The sequence below is a fragment of the Ictidomys tridecemlineatus genome, unplaced genomic scaffold (genome assembly GCF_052094955.1).
Source record: "Ictidomys tridecemlineatus isolate mIctTri1 unplaced genomic scaffold, mIctTri1.hap1 Scaffold_35, whole genome shotgun sequence".
Taxonomy (NCBI): domain Eukaryota; kingdom Metazoa; phylum Chordata; class Mammalia; order Rodentia; family Sciuridae; genus Ictidomys; species Ictidomys tridecemlineatus.
In genome coordinates, this window is record NW_027522416.1 from 1712771 (window position 1) to 1721737 (window position 8967).

An 8967-nucleotide genomic window follows, 5' to 3' on the forward strand; every position below is an offset into this window, starting at 1 on the left:
ATCCACCAACCACACATCAGTGAATAAACAAAGAAACTATAATAATATCAAAAACAAATCTGAGGACAGCCATGCAATTGGCGTGTTTTCTTTCTGATCTCACTCCTGCTCAGATGCTTATTCTGTACAAAACCAAAAATCAGCTCTTGTTTTCTTAAGTCCTAGATTTACTGTTATTTACTGTCTTCTCTCTTGATACACTGCCATTACCCTGGTTGAGCTTGCTCAGAGATCCCTTCCAGGGCTCTCTCTCTCTGGGAGAGCTCTTCCTTGCACCTGTCTAAATAATGTTAATCTGCCTGTGCTAAAATCCAGCTTTGATTTTACATATTGGCAAACAATTAACTCTGGATCTATTGATTAAAGACATGCTTTGTCACACGACATGACTGCCTAAAGTTATTAGATCATTTTACCTCCTGACTCAGGTGAAGTCTTTTTTTTCACTTTATTCAGCTTACAGTTGATTTCAGTGCTCATGAGAACAGCTCTCTTCTCACAGAAAATGTGGCCTGAAGCTGAAGGTAAAGAAACTCACTTACATGTTAGCAATGACAACACAATAATAAAACTTTCAGTAATAAGCAATTAGTTATTCCTGCTACTGCTTACTTCTCCATTCCATTTCCCCCACATATAAAAGGCTTCCTCTTCCTTCTGTCATTCCAATCAAAACAGGTTGTATTCTGCTAATTACTGAGAGCTCAAAATCCTAATCCTTCACACCTTGGTCATTAGCCAGTCTAATAATAATATGAGAAAACCAAAGGGCAAGGATGATTGTCCCACTTCATCAGTATAGCAGCAGCATTGAACGTGGATCATCAGCAGAAGAATGGATAAAGAGACAGCAGCAAGTAGACTCCTGGTTGCTTCCAGGTGAGAGTTGACTAGGACTGTTGTTATGTTAGTGGATATTTATTAATAAAAATATTTATTCAATGTCAGTTACAGGTTAGGCACTGTTCTTTTCACTGAGGATTCAGCTGTGGGCAAAACAAAGAAAGTTCTCCACCCCATGAAGCTCACATGTTACTGGAAAAGACATACAATAAGATAAATATGTAAGATATAGGGTATATCATAGAGTGATAGTGCATAAAAGAAAAGAAAGCATGGAAGGAGTTTATATTGTAGTTGGAAAGTCCAGAGAAGGTCTCACTGTGAGAGCAATACCTACGTGGAAGAGAAAGACAGAGTTAGTCATGAAGACCTCCAGGCACAGTGAACATGACCAGTGTGTTCAGGAAAAAACTAGGAGTCCATAGGGCTGGAACCATAGGAGTAGGAAATGAACTGGAGAAGTATCAAGGAGCTAGATTATGTAGAAGCTGGGATCAGTGTAGGAATTTAGCTTTTATCTGTGACATGAGAAGCCTGTGTTAGCTATTCATCTATGATCTCTTGATTCTGAAGACATCCTACAGTATTCTCAATGCTGCTGGGGCTGGGACTCTGTAAACTACAATTCCATGTTAGTCAAAAGACTTCCTGTTAACTTTTATCAATAAAGGCAGTAGAAGGAGATTGGAAGGCAATAGGAAGAGATGAGGGGTTTACCGGTCACTTTGGCTGTTCATTTGATGAGTAGCAGCTAATAACTTCAACCTTGACCTTCTTCAAGGACTTCCAGGCATTGCCAATTCCCCAGTATGTCTTCAAAGATGTGGCAGCAGCCATTAAGGACCTTCTTCTCAGAGGGAAAAATTGGCCTCGGTGTCAATTCTATTGTGTTCTCCCTTTAACCTTCTAGGTCCTGGGAATTTCATTTCACCTATTTCAGCCCTGAGCACCTAGAAATGGACCCTCTCTCCTGTTTTTTTTTAAATATCTGGTTGCTGCAATTTCTCTTTTTGTCCTTTCAACCTTCAAACAACCATGTTACCAATTCTGTTTGAATACCTTCTGTTCAAATTTCTCAGCATGCTTTCTGTTTTCCTACTGGTCAGTGAAGCCCTGGGAATGATGCCAGGAAACCCTCAAAGATGGGATTATGGAATTTTTAGATATGTCCTTGATCTTGAACTTAATGCTTCATTTCGTGTTGTAGTAAATGGGATACCGTATTGGCAAAAAAAAAAAAAAATGCAGTATAGCCAGTCATCTCAATATCCTTGGAAATTGGTTCTAAGACCTCCTGTGGATACCAAAATTTGAAGATGTCCAATCCTTTGCATAAAATCACCCAAAATTTGCATATAACTATGCATATCCTACTGTAACCTTGAAATCCTCTCTAGATTACTTACAATAGCTAATATGCTATAAATGTTATATATAAATATTTACAACATTCAGTATATAAATATTTACTTCATTTTATTGCTTAGGGAATAATGACAAGAAAAATGTTTGTGCATCATCAATAAAGACACAGGTTTGTTTTTTTCCAAATATTTTCTGCCTGTATTTGGTTGAATCTGCACAGAAGGAGGACCAACTGTATTTATTTAAATTATCACCTATGATTCCTTCGAATAAAGTGCTTACTGAGACAAGAATCCTAAGGGGCAAAGTGCTGCAGCCGTGAGGACTAGAAGGTAGAATGACTACTTCTGACTGAAATGGAGAGTATACAAAAGCAGGATGACTCAGCTTAACAATCTCAAGGTTTCTCTTATGATCCTACAAGAATTTTTTTTTAATTTGTATTAGTATATTCACTTTAGTTCACATGTAGCAGGGCAGAAATGGCTGAAAATTAAACTCAACATTTAAATATTTGGGTCAGTTCTAAAAATTACAATGGAAGGCATATTTACAGACTGTAAATACTTTCACAGTGTCTAAGTGAAAATCAGAACATTGACTGGGAAGGAGCGGGAACATCTGGGTTGATACAAATTGAGATGAAAATCTACCTGAGCCTTCCTTTCAAAGGAGATTCTTATTGTCCTCAAGACTTATTACCAAAATTGTGTCCAGAGCTATATAGCTAGAAAAATTTTAAGTGTATTCCAATAGGGACAAGTGAAAAGTCCAGTCCAGGAAGAAACAGGCTATATCCCCCTCCCCCCCAAAAAAATTGCAATTTATTCCTTCCTTACTTTCTTTCTTTCTTTCTTTCTTTCTTTCTTTCTTTCTTTCTTTCTTTCTTTCTTTCTTTCAGGGGAGGGGAATACCAGGCATTGAACCCAAGGGTGCTTAACCACTGAGCCACATCTCCAACCAGTTTTAAATATTTTTTACTTAGGGTCGCTCTAAGTTGCTTAGGGCTTCACTGAGTTTCTGGGACTAACTTTGTACTCATGATCCTCCTGCCTCAGTTACCTGAATCAACGGAATACAGGCATGTACCACCATTCCAGGCTTATTTTTCTGAATATAATGGCAAAATCCTAGAAATATAGGTGATTGTGGCACATGTAATATAACATATAATAAGGATATTAGGTCAAGGAGGGTGAAATATGACATTGGATTAGGCCAAGTTTATCAACATATATTTCTTCCAGATTTTACATAGTAAATTGAGCACATGAAAGCTGTTCTAACAATATGTTTCTTTTATTGGATTCAGCCGTGGTCCTCTTTCAGTAAAGTTGGATGAAAATTTTTCTGGTCTAGGGTAAAGAAAAGGATTACAGTTACAAGAATGTTAAAGTAGACTATCCTTGTGAAATTGGCCTATCTCTTACCTCATTGCATCACTTTAGAGACCACAGAAAACATTCCTTCACTCCTGCATGCACAACATCTTCAGAGAGCTCTAGGGCAGCTAAGCTAATGATTGCAAAGGGAGATGCTGTCATTGAAAAGGGATTCCCAGCTGGGCCACACAATTGTAATTCCAGTGGCTCTCAAGGCTGAGACAGGGGGATCTCTAGTTCAAATCCAGCCTCAGCAAAAGCAAGGCGCTAAGCAACTCAGTGAGACCATGTCTCTAAATAAAATACAAAAGAGCCTGGGGGTGTGGCTCAGTGGTTGAGTGCCCCTGAGTTCAACCCCTGGTAACCAAAAAAAGAAATAGAAAAGAAAAGGGATTTCTTATTTCAGTGGGTATCATGGGATCACAGAGTAGCAGAAGTCATTCACAACACTAACTTAAAAAAATAAGATTTATTAGTTATTATAAATGCAATAAGGAAGGATTGGTAATCAGAATTGACTTGCAGGAATTTTTGATTCTGGTTGCTTTATTTCTTAGAAATGAAATAGAACAGGAGTGATATGCACGGGCAGACTTCTAAAGTAAAAACTCTGGTCTGGTGAGAAGAAATTTGAAATATTAGGTTTCTCACCTACCTCCCGGATCTCAGCCAATTCCCAGACCTGGAATTCTTTGATCAAAAAGGAGACTGGATCCTTTTGAGAAAGGACCTTCCAACACTGCTACAATTATAGCCCATAAAAGTTTTCTAAGCCTTCCTGAAACATGCCTGCACACATTTAATAGAAGACTGTGCACTGGACAAAATGGATACTAATCCTAGGAACACAAACATTTTGGACCACTGGTTAAACTGGGAAAAAATCTATATCACCAAAGTAGTTAAGGGAGAAAGTGTATAGTGGGAAAAAGAAAGCTTTGTTACATTTGTTCTCTTCCTTGCTTATGTGTACAGGTAACATATTGTAAAGTAGCTGTCCATATAGCATCTCCCTTCAAGACAGAAAATCTGTTTTTCTACACCTTAGCCAGTTGAATATAATATGTTTGTGAATTCCATGCCTGATTCTCAACACACTTTGTTTTCTTCTGCCCTCTCTCTGGAGCTCTGCAACTGCCTAGGAGAAGAGCCTGTTGATTACCATCTGGAGAATGAGAAGCCACATGGAACAGGGACAGGTCATCCACCCTAGGTCCAGATGCACAAAAATATCCAAAGACAGGCACAGCCATCCCAGCAGCTGAACTGTCTGTACACATGAATCGATCTGTCTAAGACCAAAGAAGTCACTAATTTTTTCATCCTTGATTTTAGCCCAATTCTTCATGTAAGGATCATTGGTGTGAATGTGACTAATCAGTAAGAGGAGTTCCCATCATTCAGAGATAGGGCATGGTAAATACTAGGAAATGGAGTCTCCTCTTCATGGAGAAAGTATGCATGACTTCACTTGTGTAAAAGTGAGTTGGACTTTTCTGGGTGGAAGCATGACATCTTAACTGTTGTATGGAAATCAAAATATGTGTAGAGGAGTGTTTATGAGTGCAGAGTAGCCAAAGGATTTTTCAAATTACATTTCTCAGTTACCCTTGCCAACTGGCTTCCCTTTAGGTTCTACCTCCCAATATATGGAAAGAAGGGCAGTGGGGACTTCCTTCCTGTTTTTTCAGTCTTTCCCAGTATTGCCCCAGAAACAGCAACTGGATCAGCCTCTATTGTTTGATACACTTCCAGCATAGTGTGGTGGCACACTCTCTGAGGAAGCAACACATTCTGGCAGTGGCTTCTCCCTTAGCAGAGAACCAGCCCTGCAGAGTCCCTCTTCTCAACTCCTAGTTCTGCTAACCTTTTGACTTCCCTTGGCCCAGCTGTAGCAGCTGCTACTCCCAGCATTTAATCTCTGTTATCTTCTGCTCTTCCAGGCATCTGACATCCAAATTAGTTCCCTAAGTTTGAAATATCTAGGGTTGCTTCTATTTTTCTGACTGGACCCGAACTAATGCTAAGCCAAACTGGAGGGTTTTGAGATCTGAAGTAATTTGTCTTGCAGTTTGAGAATATCACCCTGTCTGCTGGGCTGTGTTGAAAGAAACAGAAAGGAGACACCAGTTAGGGGACTATTTTGGTAAAAAGACATAAAATAGAGCTTTGTCCTGGATTGAAGAAGTAGTTAAATTCTGTATATATTTTAAAAATATTGATGATATCTATAGAGAGACCAGGTGTGAACTTTGAGCAAAGACGAAAAGCCAAAAGTTATTATCTATGATAATAAGATAGGATCAGAAAAAATAGGATATGAACAGGATAGGAGAGTTTATTTTTATTGCTGGGCAATAATTAAGGTTAGTGATCATGAACTTAAAAGTAAAACCAATTAACATAACTGTGTGTTTATCTGCAGACATGGTTCCATGATGGTTTTATTTATTAACATATTCCAAGCTGCTATAACAGACAAATCCTGAAATTGTACTCACCTGATCCAATAGAAATACATTTCAGTAACATAAAATTTAATACATGGTAAGGGTGTAATCCCAGGTCATACAATCCCATCTCTCAGTGATACTGGCTGGTCGAAGCTCAACCCTTGTTTTCCAAGGTCATATTGGTCATTGATATCCAGTTGGAAATTTGTGGAAAAGAAAAAAAATTGATTTTCAAGAAATTGTATATATGTCTGGCCTGAAAGTGGCATGCATCATTTCTTCTCATATGTCATCCGCTAAAATTCAATGTCATGGCAGCACCTTAAGCCAACCGATGCTAGTAAATATTGTTTAGCTTTATAACTAGGAAGAAAGGGAAGTAGTTTAATGAACTATTATGCAATACCCATGTAAAGGGGAGACATCTCTGTCCATGCAAGCAGAGAATGAGGCAAACAATTTAAACAGGGTTTTCATTTTTTTCCAACAGTACCAAGAAAGTAAAACGCAAAGTGGTCCCAAACATGTGCAAGGAATTATTATAATGATTGACCTTGAATTTAAACTGTATAAAGAATATATGGAAAGAGAAAGTGTGTTAGGACTGATGCACTGAGGTGCCTGGAGTGGTGAAAGGTTTGTTTAAGCTGTCATCCTAGTGAGCATCGGCTGGCAAGGGAGGAGGTGTTGGTTGGAGAATGTGAGGTTTGAAATTGAAAACCTGGAAGCATTGCAGTGTTGGCCTTTACAAAGCTGAGAGCATGACCCTAAAATTTAGTTTCCAAGACATTGTACAAGATCAACTGGGAGAGAGTCTGTGAAGGAATTTAGATCCAGGACATTGACAGGTGACCTGTGCAGATATTGAAAGGTTGAAGAGCATGATGGAGATCCAGGTGCCAAAATCTTTGAGAAGAAATGTGAAAAATAAGAGCAGTGGATGACTTGGAAAGCAGTTTAGAAAATAGAAAGACATGATTCAGTGGTTGGTTATTGGCAGTGAAGATAAAGGAAACATCAAGAGTTAAGTCCAAGTTTCTCACTTAATGTAAATGGTGGATAGCCAGATAGCCTCTTGGTTTACAGGAGAGAAGCACTCCTTAATAGTAACCATCTTTTTGTCTCTCATCTACAGAAAAGAAAACAGAGAGATTATAATTGATTGACTCAAATTCCAGCTAGTGCAGATTCACCAATCCCTTCCTCACCATCTGACACAGCTCATATTTTTAACAATTACCTTATTCTAACATCTAACCTAAAGTTGTAAGCACTACTCAGAGTAAAATAGGCCAAGGAACAAGAAATTGGTTTTTGAAATTAGTGGCATGGAATAATCATTGATGGCAGTAAGAGCTGTTTTGGCAGAGCACATATGCACAAAGGACATAAGGCTGATAGAATATATAAGGAGAGAGTGGGGACATAAGAAGATATACACACTTTGGATACTCAGGATATCTGTCAACAGAAACAGAGAAAGAGAGAAAAGAGGGTAGAGGTAAAATTGGGGTCAAGAAAAGTTTTGTTTTTGTTAATTTTGTTTTGTCTTAAAGATGTAAAGAACTATTTAAATGCTTATAGGAAGGAAGTGCTGGAGAAAGAGGAATAGATTACCTGAAACACAAGAGATGATTGACATCATGTGCTTCCTGGGAGAGTGAAAGGGATTGAATGAGGGGTATTAGGGGAAAGACTGGACATTAACATGGTAGGGGACAGTGTTCTTCATTTGAAAAGGAGGGAAGGAAGTTAAGATAGATGAGGATGTCCTCTTATTAAGGGATTAAATGGTGTCTCATCTAGTACTTTCTATTTCTCTCTTTCAGGAAATAAACTGACCTGAAAGATGGGTCTGTCATGGTATAAATTGAGGCCAAGAAAAGATATAGAATAGTTGTGAATAAGTGAGGCTAGTGAAAAAGAAATAGAGTAGGATATGCAGGTACTATAAGTGACCTAGATGACAATGGGTAATAATAACATCACTCGCCCCTATTTGTTATTTCCTCCAGGATTGTCCAGCTGCCCAAGACATAGAAAATGGATTCCTTCAGGATTTACTTTTGCTAAATGAATGCAATGAAAAGACCAAAGGATTGAAGTTCACAAGGAGGAAAAAAAGAATACCTGAAATAATGGAGCATTGGAATCTAAGATGAAAATGAGGGCTGGGAAGATAAGAGGTGTCTGTGGTTATGTTTATGATTATGGTTCAATTTAAGGTAAGTCTAAAAAGAAGGCAGAGCATAAAGGGTCAAATGACTAAAGGGTCTGAAAAGGTGAAAGAATGGTCACCAGAGGATTAGCTGAAAAAAATATTCACTATAGATGCAGGACTTCAGATTTTATCAGTTTTAGGTGATGGAGAGCTGTGGTTTGTGGCCTTAATAATGGGTGTCAGAGTGAAGTAGAGAGCACTGGAAAGAGTGACTTAAAGTTCTGAATGGGCTGTCAAGAGGAGGAATCTCTGTGGGTGATGTGGGTGTCATGGTGTTCAGTGAATGAGGTGAAAAGCCAACTGTAAGGCGTGGGAGAGAGTGATTGGACTGGAGAACCTTCCTAATGGACAGAGCAGAAGCAGAAGTCTGAGAGCTGCAATAAGAATTAAGAAAGGCAGGCACCGTAGTGATTGTTACTTTATATATGGTGATGACAGGAGGTAACAGCTACCTCTTAAGGCCTACATGTGACACTGAGTTCTCAATAGAGTCTGGGTCCAGTTCTGGCACGGGTCGGGGGGGGGATATAATGAATGAACAGAGCTTGAAGGGAAAATTCTGCAATGCAGAAACAGGTCTTTTAGGGAACACATTCGTCTGAAAGAAAGAAGAAGAAGCATTGGGAGAAGTCTCAGGGAGGCAAACAGCATACTACAGGTAGAAAATAGAATCTTGGGTTTTGTTTATTAGACCTTCTTAAGA